A 13,882-nucleotide genomic window follows, 5' to 3' on the forward strand; every position below is an offset into this window, starting at 1 on the left:
CTGCCCCGTCCCCACGCTTTTGTCATTTCGCCCCGTCTCTGAGAGACGCGCAGAGCATCCGGCCCTCGCACACTAAGCATCCCTTCTCGGCCCCTCGCACACTAAGCATCCCTTCTCGGCCCGGCCCTTCTCTGCTGATGGCAAGTACCAAGGAGCAGCCTTGCGTGCGCGCTCCCCGTTTCCTCCCCTTCTTCTCCCTTCGCTTTCTCTCGCCCATCTCTCTCCTGCTCTCTTCTCCCTTTTTTCCCTCTCCCCCTTTCTCTCTTCCAGATATCTCTGCGTGTAATTAGCCCTGCCCCACCCCCACACAGCCTGCGGTCTCCGCAGTCTCCAAGTCACCGCCCGCCACGAGACTCCCCAGGACAGCTTGGGACAGGGCTGCACCCTCGTTTTCCGCCAGCCAGCTCGCCCAAGACCTCCCGGGTCACGTGTCAGCTCCGCCCCTGAACTTGACCTTGATTGGTTCGCTGGGACGGAGGGGGCGGAGCCCCTGGAGCTGGGCTGCCGGACGGACGCGGCTGCAAGTTTTCAAACCTCAACTGTAAGATTTAGTGAGTGTCGCCGCCGGAGCAGCCGCCGCCAGGAGGGACGGAGGAGACGAGTCCCTGGCCCCGGCCTTCTCCCAGCGCCCCTCTGTTTGGTCCGGGACCCGGGCATCCCCCCGCGAGGGGGCAGGGCGTGTGGGAAGCTGCCGGTGAGTGTGGGAGGGAGGAAGGGAGGGTCGCTGTTCTGTGCTCCTGCCCACCCTCCCCGCCGCCCGTTGCCAGGACCCCGGGGTCCCGCGGCTGGGGGGCTTCGCCTCCCTCGCATCTCCCGGCTGGCCCGGGGCAAGGCTGAAGAGTCTTAGGGACTGAACACAGGTGGTGCGGTGTAAGCGGAGGCTACTTGGGGTCAAGTTCAAGTCCTTCGTGCTTTGGCGGAGGTTTTGGGGTGGGCTGCGCTAAGTTTTCTTTGGGAGCTTTTACACCTCCAAAACGGGCCAACTGCAAGTCACAACTTGGTTTGTGGTTTTGTTTATTGTGTAGGCTTGAGAAAATGTGAATGCAGATTAAATTTAAAAGTGCACTCTGGATAAATCCCCAACCTTTTCGGGGCGTTAAACTTGTACTAGCACATTGACAGAATCGAAGGATTGATTCACTTTTGGGGTTTTTCTCCCACTTACATCCTGTCGGTCCCCTCGTTTCTTTTCCCAAGCCCTGAGCGTCCAGTCTAGCCTCCTAGCTTCGTATCTCAACCCGGGAGGAGGGGGTTGGGGGGCGGGAAAAGGAGTGTGGTTAAAGTGGGAAACTTTCTGCCCCGTGTGCCACCCTTCCATTCCTGAAGTTCTCAGATTAGATTAAAGTTAGGCGAGAAGCTCACTGCTGCTTGTCATGTGTTTATTAGCGTCCGTGTTTTCATGTCTGTTTACTTATAATGCCGTGTTTTTCTCCACGTTATGAATGTGCAGATTGAGACGTTACAAGGTGACGGGACCAGATTTTCATTTAATGAAAGTTTACTCCCCCTCTTGCTCCAACCCTGTTGGAGGTTTCTCAGACCTCACTTAACTGTGTTTGTTTTCTCTCATTCTTGTTTAGTCAGGATCTCTGGGTTTGCTTTCCTTAAACTTCTCCACAACCGGCCTTTTTTTTTTTTTTAAAAAATGTAACTTTTTTTTAGGGATATACAGAAATGTACTTTTTTTTTTTTTTTTTTTTTTGGTCACTCATTTTAGGCAGATATGTCCCATTTGAATCATTCAAGGTAAAATAAAAAAAATTTAAATATATGCTTGTTGGCAACAGTGATAGTCTTAGTTGGTTTTTTTTTTTTTTTTTTCTCATAAATAGTGGAAGAGAGGCAGCAGTTTGTATATTGAGGTTCAGTAAGGAAATCAACTTCTTCCAGTATATCTAAAGGCAAAATGTTTTAAGTAAATTTCAGTAAAGATAGCAAAAAAAAAATTAAAAAAAATTCCCAAAGCAGAACCCAGAGGAGTGTATGACACATTTATTGTTTTATTTATGAAGTAATGAGATATACTTAATGCTAATGAAATTTTAGAGTTTGTAAGGATCCTAGTGTGGTGGATAGAGCCATGCAATTGGAAGAAGAGGACGTGGGTTGAAAACTAGACTCTTGTTACCCACCACTTAGGTGACTTTTACTTCTCTGGGTCTTTCTTCATCTGTAAAATGAAGGGCTTAGACCTAGGTGACTTTGAAGGTCCCTTTCCAGCAGAAACTGATTCTTTGATAGCTATTAGTTGACACTATTAAGCTGTCATTATCTTTGCAAATGTATATTTTACTGTGATTCCTTGTATTAAAAGAAATATTGGACAAGGTGGAAAGTGAATGAACATTTATAAAAACATTCAAAGCCCTTTTAAAATTTGTCATTATACTTCTAAGTCCAAAAGCATTGTTTTGTTAAAGCTAAGGTCAGTAAATTTACTTTGTTATTGAAAGTTATGAAAAAGTATGGTATAGCATTTAAGGTTTATTTATTAATTTTTTTCGAGTTTTAAAATACTTCTTGGCTTATAAGTGTTAAAATATATCTGTGGAATTGCCTTTCTCCTTAAGAAATAATTAGTCTCCAATTTCCTCTTTCTTGCTGGTAGTTAGTTGAATTTTGATGGGCCTTTTACAAAAAAAAAAAGATTTTATTTTTTAGGTGCTAATATCTTAATTATTCACATTTACTTTACATTCTTACCTTTTAAAAAAATTCCTTCATATTTCTCAGATGGTATTTTTTTCATTTTGTAAAATATGGGCCTAAAAAGTTCAAGACAACCTAAGACATAATGGGAAAAAGAAGCCCTCAGATGTTATGCATAAATTTATTTTTTTAAATATTATTTTTAAAATTTAGGAATATTAATTTTGGGGAACAAAGACCTGGATTTTATTTCTGTGTGATGACTAAATAGTGAATTAAAATGGTTCCGTTAAGACAGCATCAGTTTTGAGGAAACTCTAGATTTGACTCATTGACCAGATAGTATAAAAATCTTAAGTCTGCTGATCTGTGGCAAGAGACAATTTACATTCAGAAAATTTATGATTAATCTTGTACCAGCAATGTTTTACCAGTTATATGAAATGAATAATTGTTAAAAGGTTAAAACTATAGAACTGCATTATTCCAGGACTATGGATTTGCTTACCCAAATCTTTCTATTCCTGTCTCAAACTGTACAAGCAAGAAAATCAGTGGCTAACGTTAATTCCCTTAATATTTAGCCAAACTGCCACACATTAAAACTTTAGCATATTTTTTTTTGTAGGATGTGTGCCTTATATCTTGACTTGATAGGAATTTTCAGATTCAAGGATATTTAAAAAGTGTTTCAGTGCATTTAGGGCTATGTCTTAAGTCAACATTGTTGACAAAATGTTACTACCTTGAATGTAGACCATATGTGTGAAATTTTCCTGTTGCCTGAGTTTTCAACAAGTGTTTACACTTACCTAGATAAATTGATAGTTTAATTTTACTTCCTTTATTAGTTAATAATGTAATGTACTGTAGTTAAATGATATTGTCAAGATGATAGTAATGTACTGTGGTTAAATGATGTTATTGTCAAGATGATCTTAACCACCCAAAGTTTAAAAACATTAATTGAATAATTATGTATTTGTTTTTCATCTGTTAGTCAAGTGAGCAGTTGTTAATTGAGGGAGGAATTGTCCCGATCTATACTTTTTCAGATTTTTTTTTGTAAACTCTAGTATGCCAGTTCTATTTACTGATGTAGATCTGTAATTCATTTTAGTCTTAGAAAATTATTCCATGCACCAAGAGGTTAAATGATTTTCTCTAAGTCACATAGTATGTAGCAATAAATCAACAAACATACTTTATCTCAATCAATAAACATTTATTAAGTGCCTGATAGCCGTTAGGGATATAGAAGATAGTCTCTGCCCTCAAGGAGATTACTGTCTAATGTGGAGACTGTTCTCTAACAGGTATATACAAAGCAAACTATATTCAAGATAAATAATTAAAAGATTGAAAACACTGGAATTAAGAGGGGGTAGAGAAGGCTTTAATGTACTAGACTGGGCATTTTTTCACCTAAGGAGCTATCAGGTGCAGCCCTTCCACACTTGCCTCTCAACTAGGATTTTGATAAATATTGAAGATTTCTTTGCATCTTTGACTAAATATCTCTCAGCTGTTTTATAATTACAGCATCAATTTAATAATCAGACTATAGATATTTTCTCATTTTTATTGTAATATTTTTATTTCATTGCTGTCCAATTCTTCCTTCACTCCACCCGCCTCCCATCCATGTATAGTAATATAATATTGCAATGTTTTTTTTCCCACCACAGTAATATGGTATTATTTTCTTTAATGCAGAAATTAATGGACTTAAATGTATAATGTATAGTATTATGCTTGTAATTTTTAATAAGAATAACTTATTGTCTATAGTGGAGATCTGATTTTTCATAACACTTTGTATTTCTTGGCCTTTATGCATTCTTCAGCCTTTGTCCATCCTGATTGACAATTACAATGCTGTTTCTTGTAGGGAAAGTACAGGAAGAAAACACAGTGGTTCACTTTCTTGGCAGAGTTCAAGGCTGAGGCTGGTTCTGGGCACTTCAGTCCTGAGGCACTTAACTACCAAAATGGTTGAGCTGTAGTCATTTAAATGAAGTGTTCCTATGTTTGTCAATGGAACTAGATCTGTTTATGCTTCTCTCAGTATAGGCATTTTAAAAATTAGGAGATCAAAAATGCTCAGATGGCATTGGAATACAGCCTTTTCTTTATGAGAACCTAGAAGTAAAAAATCATCCAAGCTTATATTTTCATCTCTCTCTTCCTAGGTTCAATGCCAATGAGCTCTCTTTCCAATATCTCCTTTTTCCTCACCCCAAACCTATGTGTGTGTTGTTTGATCACTTCTCCTATATGTGATTGGACAGAGATTTTAGAAAGAACTCCTTTACTCTTGTCAAGGGCTAGCAGTTCTCCAGTCTGCATTGTTTGCCCCAAAACTAGATTTTTCAGGGGATCCCTCCCTATTTATGTCTATAAAAAAAAAAGGCAGTAGTATTCAAATGCTGTTTCTTTGCATTGCTATGACTCCAGATAATGGTCTCTTTTGCTTTTTATACTGTTCACATTGAGACTAGCAAACTAGCAAAAGTATATAGTAGCCCCTCAATAGGATGAATAATCCTATTATTGCAGAAAGAGCATTGAAGTTTAAACTCAGAAGTTTGGGAGTTTAGTTTCAACACTAGTCGTAGTATGACCATGGACAAGATGCTTTAGCTCTGAGCCTTAGTTTCTCCACCTGTAAAAGGAGAGTAATAGTACTTAAACCTTCTTTCTTTATAGGGCAAGGGAAACAGTAAATCTTACAGGTCTTTTGAGAAATGGTAAATAGCCATTATTGATGGTCTAAGTTGAATAGGCATTATATGCGGCATGGTGCTATGTAGAGAAATGGAGATCTCCTGATAAGATTGTAAAATAGTCCTTACTTTATTTAACGGAGTCTTAAATTATCAGATAATATCTTACTTAATACAATACTACTTTAGCTTCTTGATTTGGACTCTTGGGACTTTTCAGCATATGGGTGGGGGTGGAGTTGGGGGGGTTAGAACTATAACTATAGCTGCTTGTCATATTTGATACACATTTCAGTTTCTGACCACCTAACTTCAAACTCAGAATGTATAAACAGTAGTTCAGATGAGAACCAGGCCATATTATTATTATTGCTGGAAGTTTTGGACATAAAAATTTTATCCTGCCTTTTATTTTCTTTTTTAATGGATGAATAATATGGAGAATTGGTTAAAAGAAAAGAATAAAGAATGAAATAGTAAAGTAGGAGAAAAATCAATTTTTTAAATTCATTGATTGTTGCTTCTTACCATGTGCTTTGGGCCTTTTAAATATTTAGCCAAAAAATATAAGTTATAGCCTGTGTTAGGCATAATTCTTACCCAAGCATTGCCCCAGAGACTTCAACTCAAAAAAGCATTTTTATTAAGTACCTATCAGACCCTAAGTTTTTTTTTTTTAATAGCTTTTTATTTAGAGGTTATATGTATGGGTAATTTTATAGCATTGACAATTGCAAAACCTTTTGTCCCAATTTTTCCCCTCCTTCCCCTCATCCCCTCCCCCAAATAGCAGGTTGACAAATACATGTTAAATATGTTAAATTATAAATTAAATACAAAATAAGTATCCATGTCCAAACAGTTATTTTGCTGTACAAAAAGAATCGGACTCTGAAATATTGTACAATTAGTCTGTGAAGGAAATAAAAAATGCAGGTGGACAAAAATAGAGGGATTGGGAATTCTATGTAGTGGTTCATAGTCATTTCCCAGAGTTCTTTCGCTGCATGTAGCTGGTTCAATTCATTCCTACTCCATTGGAACTGATTTAGTTCATCGCATTGCTGAAGATGACTAGGTCCATCAGAATTGATCATCATATAGTACTGGTGTTGAAGTATATAATCTCCTGGTCCTGCTCATTTCACTTAGCATCAGTCCATGTAAGTTTCTCCAGGCCTTTCTGAAATCATCCTGTTGGTCATTTCTTACAGAACATAATTCCATATAGATAGATATAATTCCATACAGAACATATTCCATAATATTCATATACCACAATTTATTCAGCCATTCTCCAATTGATGGGCATCCACTCAGTTTCCAGTTTCCAGCCACTACAAAGAGGGCTGCCACAAACATTCTTTCACATACAGGACCCTTTCCCTTCTTTAAGATCTCTTTGGGATATAAGCCCAGTAGTAAGTAACACTGCTAGATCAAGGGGCATGCACAGTTTGATAACTTTTTGAGCATAGTTCCAAATTGTTCTCCAGAATGGCTGGATGTATTCACAATTCCACCAAACAATGTATTAGTCAGACCCTAAGTTTGAAAAAGCATACCCTCAAAGAACTTAAATTTTACTGGGCAAGGGATGAATGTGGAAGGGGGACAGTCTTCTGAGAATAAAGAGACCTGCTTAAATGGATCTAGGGATACCAAGAAGCAAAAGTGAGGAGAGGAGCACATTCCAGGCATGGGTGATGAAAGGGAGGTAGGGGAAATAGGGATGGGGAACAACTTTTGAAAAGGGTCAAAGATGGGAGGTGGAATTTGGTATTTAGGAAATGTAAGTAGAACAGTTTGACTAATGTGGTGTGTGTAATGAGAGTAATAATGTAAACTGAGTAAATCTGAAACAATAGAATGAAGGCAGATTGTGAAGGGCTTGAAATTTCAAACGGCAGGTTTTGGGTTTTTTTTTTTTACCTCAAGGCACTAGGGAGCCATTGAGCTTTTAAAGTGGAGTGGTGACATGATCAGGCCTGTTTTATTTGTTTTAGGAATAGAAGAGAAAGACTTGAAGCAGGGAAACGAATCCTAATTCAGTATCCTATGAATCCTATTACAGTAGTTCAAGTTATTAAAAACCATTAGGTTTGTTAGTTCTGATTTCACGTGGACAATGACAAATGGAAGCTAGATAGTATACCTCTATGAATAGGTCGCTTTCCACATAAAATTCCTGATAGAAAGGCCTGGAGAGACTTACAAGAACTGATGCTGAGTGAAATGAGCAGGACCAGGAGATCATTATATACTTCAACAACAATACTATATGATGACCAGTTCTGATGGACCTGGCCATCCTCAGCAACAAGATCAACCAAATCATTTCTAATGGAGCAGTAATGAACTGAACCAGCTATGCCCAGAGAAAGAACTCTGGGAGATGACTAAAAACCATTACATTGAATTCCCAATCCCTATATTTATGCCCACATGCATTTTTGATTTCCTTCACAAGCTAATTGTACAATATTTCAGAGTCTGATTCTTTTTGTACAGCAAAATAACGTTTTGGTCATGTATACTTATTGTGTATCTAATTTATATTTTAATGTACTTAACATCTACTGGTCATCCTGCCATCTGGGGGAGGGGGTGGGGGGTAAGAAGTGAAAAATTGGAACAAGAGATTTGGCAATTGTTAATGCTGTAAAGTTACCCATGCATATATCCTGTAAATAAAAGGCTGTTAAAAAAATAAAATAAAATTCCTGATAGAAACACAATATCCATCGATACCATCTTTACATGTAAGTACCTAGTGTAGTATTATAATTAAATTCAGATAAATCTGGTGATATATTTTTCTTTACTGTAGCTTTTCAAAATATTTACCAATTAATAATATATTACTGTTTTACTAGCATGTGTTTGTCTGGGTCCATGCAAGGGAACTACTATATAGCTAGACTTTAGTACAGTGAAGAAGGCAGCAATTTTTTATCAGATGTGGGAAAGATAAAACTGGAATTCTTTTTGAGTATTTAGGACTTCCTTATTCACACTTTTTAAGGTTCTAAATATGATGTGACGGTTTAGGCTTATAAGATTAGCAATTCCCCTCCTCCATCCTTGCCAATCCTCAAATATATATGTGTTAAAGATATATACCTGTTTGTTTTAGAATGAAGAGAACACATTTATTTTCCAAATAGTACTCTATAATTGTACAGATGCTATTCTTAGAAACATAGTTCTAGAGCTGAAAGCAATGATTGCTGGTAAATGTTTAACACCCAGCTTGAGGAAGGAGTAACAGAATGTTTGCTTTACACACTTTTAAGTTTAATCTGTGCTATTAACATTTTCTCCATTGCTTTTTTAAGTCTGGACAATCAACAGAATGATAAACCAAACCCTGATTTGTAGTATTTGCTGATTTCTGAGTCATAAATGCTTAAACTGAAGATTTAACTTTCAACTCTCTCTGGAGACAGTTTGAGCTGGCCCCAGCACACTGATGGCTACAAAAGACTTTGAAGATATTTTATATAGTTCAATTCCCTTATTTTACAAATAAGAAACTGAGTCCCAGAAAATAAGAGTGACTTGCTAAAATCACTCAAATAGTAAATGATGGAGCTGGGATTTTATGTTCTGACTCTTGAGTTCAATATTATTTTCTCTACATTGTTTTATCTGAATTTATACTTATAATATGTAAAGTATACCATAAGATTGCTCCTATTGCCCTAGTTTTCATATCTAGGCAAATAAGATACAGCAGAAGGGGAAGGATAACCAATGAGTAGGGAACAGGGCATATCCCCAATGCTTCAGCTTAAAATAATTATCCTTCCTTAAATTGTGTTTCTCAGGGTGATGGTATAGGAGGAGCTCAGCATGAATAAAGGGAGACTTCTGTTCTAGGTTACTCTTGCTCAGAATATCACTAAAACTTTTCCCCTGTGGGTCCAGAGATAGTTCCATTTAGTCTGTGGCCTAGTTTATAAAAGGATATTACTTCTTAGTGTCATTTTGCACATTGGCAGTGGAAGACGACAAATATATTTCATTTGTATCACCATTGCCAAAATAGCATAGAGGTGGGGTGGGATAGGAGAAGCAGAATGTGTGGTGATGTGTAGGTAGCTGAGATATCAGGTTAAAAAAGAATGATGACTATGTTTGTTGAATAATTAGACTAACCACAAGCAAGTGAGTACCACTAGGTCAGGGGTTTTTAATCTTGTGTGTCATGAGCCCCTTTGGCTGTCTTCTAAAGCCTTTGCATTCCTTAGAACATGTTTTTTTTAAATGCATAATAAAATAGGTTTACAAAGGAAACCAAATTATTTTCTAATACAATTTGAAAATTAAAAAAATTTAGCAGACCCCTATTTAAGAACTTTTTCACTAATGGTTTCACTTGTATCCAGGTTGAGAGTCCAAGCCAGGTAAGCCTCAGGGACTTGGGAAAGTCATAGCTGCATTGACTAAACTTTCTAAATTTTCCAGATGATAATGCATCTGTGTCTTGTCCCCATTGCACACACCAAAAGTGAAGCTGTATCTTGTCTATGTCTTCCCTTCTTTGGGTTTCTGATAAAGTTGAATCTGTGGTGATAAGGTCATTCACAGAGAGAGTTTTGGCTATATTTTGGATAAGATAATCTGAAAATTCCATCACCCCATAGGTATTTGAAGTCCACATTTAATAATTCTTTAAGTAGTATGGATGTGCTCTTTACCTGGTGAAAATAGTTCACTGGCTTACGAACAATAGCTACGGGAGTTTTAAGTAGTGACAGCTTAGAATTCAGGGGTCCTCAAACTTTTTAAATAGAGGGCTAGTTCACTGTCCCTCAGACTGCTGGAGGGCCGGATTATAGTAAAAACAAAAACTTTTTTTTGTGAGCCTTTAAATAAAGAAACTTCATAGCCCCGGGTGAGGGGGAATAATCATCCTCAGCTGCTGCATCTGCCCGCGGGCCGTAGTTTGAGGACCCCTAGAATCAACAAGAGCTGGCCAAATCATATAGTTTTGGCAGCTCCTTCACTGCTGAAAACTCTGTCAGGCCTCATGCCTATCCCTAAACTACACTTGGTGCAGGACATGTTTTAAGGAGCAGCTGGAGTACACACTGGTTTTACTTGACCAGTTTGAAGTCCTTTTTGAAAACTCAGTTCTGCATCTTCCTAATACTTCAAGTAATTTTGCAGTGAGGAAAGTAGGAAGAACTGAATGATTAAGCAATTCCTCCATGAAAAAAGGAAGTCAGTTGTTAATAGATATAGCTGCTTAAAGAGCAGGTTCTTAGCCATGTTTGAATACTCACATTGGAATCATAATGTTAAGAAAATGACTCAGAAGCTCATTGCTATTAGTCCATGAACTATTTGGGGTCACAAAGATATATTTGGATTAAGATATTTAGAGAAGAATTAAGTGAAGAATTAAAGAATTGGTGCTTATGGATCTGGTTGATTAAATATCTAAACTGAACTAAACTTTTAGTTCAGCATTTGGTTGAACAAGAGAATGGTCTTGTGCTTGGAAACATAGAAGAGCAGTAGAAGATAAAAGAGAACGGAATCTGTTCAGCTGGAAGCGAATGGGGATTCCTGGTTCATCATAAACTTTAATTTTGGTCCCTGGCCACTTGACTGAACAGAGAAAACAAGGAACTTTCTATTTAGAGAAAGTTCTGAGAATTTTACTAATATTTATTAAATGCTTATTTAATAATTATAAATTAGGTAAGAGTTTCTGATTAGAGGAGTCAAGTCTGACAAGACGTAGAACAGGAACAGAGGGGGAAGACACTTGGGAATTGCTTGATTTGGGGCATTTTGATCAAGAATAGGGATTAGCTCCTCCACATATGTCTAGACCAGAGAAAAGAGAGAGTTGATATCCCAGGGGTACTGTTGGCATGGTATGAAACTTTTGCTGGTAGGGAAGGCAGAAGGTTTTATGGGACACTTCATTTTGAGGAATATAAACATAACTATTCAAAGTGGTATCTAGGCTATGGTCACTGAGATGATCCCAGCATTGGTTGGAATTCAGACTAGTGTGATTTTTTTTATTTTCTAAGCAAGAACTACCTTTCCATATTAAAGGCTTCCACTTCAGGAATTGTCACTTTTGGGGGCGGGGCGGGCTGAAGCAATTGGGGTTAAGTGACTTGCCCAGGATCACACAGATAGTGTTAAGTGAGACTGGATTTGAACTCGAGGTACTCCTGACTTCAAAGCTGGTGCTCCATCCACTGTGCCACCTAGCTGCCCCCAATTATCACAGTTCTTAAATGGAGGTTGGAAGGAAGTCACACTGAAAAGACAAGCCTTGTGAGGGATCTTAAACATCCAATACATGGACTAGTTCCTCTATACTGTGCTTATAATTGTCCCTTAGACTTCAAAATTGGTTCATCCTTTCTGGTAGGATTTAGTGTTAAGTGACTAGGAAACACAGACAACTGTTAGAATATTGAGTTGTGTATGATTCTTTGTGACCTCACTTGGGGTTTTCTTGGCAACGATATCAGAGTGGTTTGCCATTTCCTTCTCTAGCACATTGTACAAGTGAGGAAACTGAAGCAAATAGTGTTTAATGTCTTGTCTAGGATCATACAATTAGAAAGTGTCTGAGATCAGGTTTGAATGCAGAAAAAAGACTTTTTGACTCCAGGTTTAGCATTCTAATCCACTGCATAACCCAACAGTGAGAATGCATGCAAACGAAGGTTAAGCATTCAACTTCTGGTTGTTAATACATATCTTCACCCCCCACCTTTAGAAGAGAAGTGTCCCTCTACCATTTTACTAATAACTAAATTAATTTTCCCATTTGTAGGTGCTCTTTTCCCAATGATTGTGGGTATTTTGATTAGAATTCAAGTAGTGGACATTTATACCATCTGAACCTATGAAGGGGCATATCATCTTCTTAAAATTAGTCAGGGAGTAGTGAAACAACTTTTTGAATGGGGTTTTGCATTATGAACACCTCCTTAAGATCTTCTGTTTAATGCACCTATCACTTTCTACTGTGATTCACATGAGTGCTTCTGCTCAATGAATATATCACCCTCTAGATACCATTTTCTCTTAGCCTGGCCAGAAGATCATTAGGTAGGTTTAAAAAGGATTCACTGATATATTTGGATTCCCCTTGGCTCATACTGGAAAAACAAAGACGTATGTCTTTAACTTGATCCAGTTAACCACTGCAGGATAGACTCGAAATGACCAGACTATTATCTTCCAGCAAGAGGAAGTAAAGCCCAGGCAGTTTCAGAACTTCTATAGACAATACATTTCATGGTTTTCAGGACTGACGATATCCTTCACATGAATTTTGGGATAGAATTTTTTAGAGTAGCATCAAGGGCACTTGCTGTTTATTAGAAAAAGAGGGTCAGAGCTAGTTGCTGAACACCTTCTGAACAAATATTATTCACGGTTGCTGACTTTGGTGGCTTGAAATTGATACTTTTTTTTAAAATTGTGTCTGACTCTTCATGACCCCATAGACCATAATACACCAGACCTTTCTATCCTCCACTATCTCTTGAAATCTGTCCAAGTTGATGTTCATTGTTTCCATGACACTATCCATCCATCTACTCCTCTGCCATTCCCTTTTCCCTTTGCCTTCAATCTTTTCCAACATCAAGGTCTTTTCTAACGAGTCCTGTCTTCTCATTAAATGGATAAAAAAAATTTAAGTTTTAGCTTCAGTATTTGACGAGTAGTAGCCTGAATTAATTTCTTTAAATATTGACTCATTTAGTCTCTTTGCTGTCCAAAGGCCTTTCAGAAGTCTTCTCTAGCACCGCAGTTTAAAAGCATCTGTTCTGTAGTGCTCAGCTATCTTTATAATTTCAGTTCTCACAGTGAGTGCTACTGGAAGAACTATAGCTTTGACTATGCAGATCTTGCCGCCAACAGGGTGATGTCTGCTTTTTAGTGTGCCATTTAGATTGCCAGTTTTTCTGGCAATGATTTTTCAACTGAAAAATATGAAATCTGCCACTGCTTGCATTTCTTCTCCCTCTTTTTGCCATAGAGTGATGGGCCCAGTTGCCAAGAATTAGGTTTTTTGATGTTAAATTTCAAATCGGATTTTACACTTTACTCTTTCACCCTCATCAAGTTGGTTCTTAATTCTTCTTGCTGGGGTAGAGTCATGGTGGCAAAGTAAAGGCAGGAAGTTACCCAACTTCTCTCCCAAACAAATTTTAGAGGGTCAAAACATCCAAAAAGACAGAGTAGAACATTTTATAGCTAAAGGCAACTTAAAAGGTTTAGCAGAAAAGGTCTGTGACAGCAGGGTAGGAGAGTGCAGCTTGCAGTCCCATTTCAGGTTACACTACCTTCCCCTCCCTCCCCCTCCGCCCCGGCCCCATGCCAGCAAAGGGACCTCTGTATCAGTGGCAGTATTGGTGGTTTCTGTCTCACCCCAGAAACACCAAAGATGACTTGGGAGGGTCAGCAGAAAAGGTCTGTGGAACTAGGGTGGAAGCCCAGCACAGAATCCCAGAAGC

The 13,882-nt window shown here is 38.1% G+C and overlaps 1 protein-coding gene across 1 annotated transcript in view; it reads left to right on the forward strand.

Moving 5' to 3' along the window:
- The first annotated feature begins 487 nt into the window (after positions 1-487).
- STK17B (serine/threonine kinase 17b) overlaps positions 488-13,882 on the forward strand; it is a 37,559-nt gene continuing 24,164 nt past the window's right edge. Inside the window, exon 1 of the mRNA XM_003764067.4 lies at positions 488-694. The gene's annotated coding sequence lies outside the window, so the exon portion shown is untranslated. The remainder of the gene's footprint in view (positions 695-13,882) is intronic.

Source organism: Sarcophilus harrisii, chromosome 3 (assembly GCF_902635505.1).
Source record: "Sarcophilus harrisii chromosome 3, mSarHar1.11, whole genome shotgun sequence".
Lineage (NCBI taxonomy): Eukaryota > Metazoa > Chordata > Mammalia > Dasyuromorphia > Dasyuridae > Sarcophilus > Sarcophilus harrisii.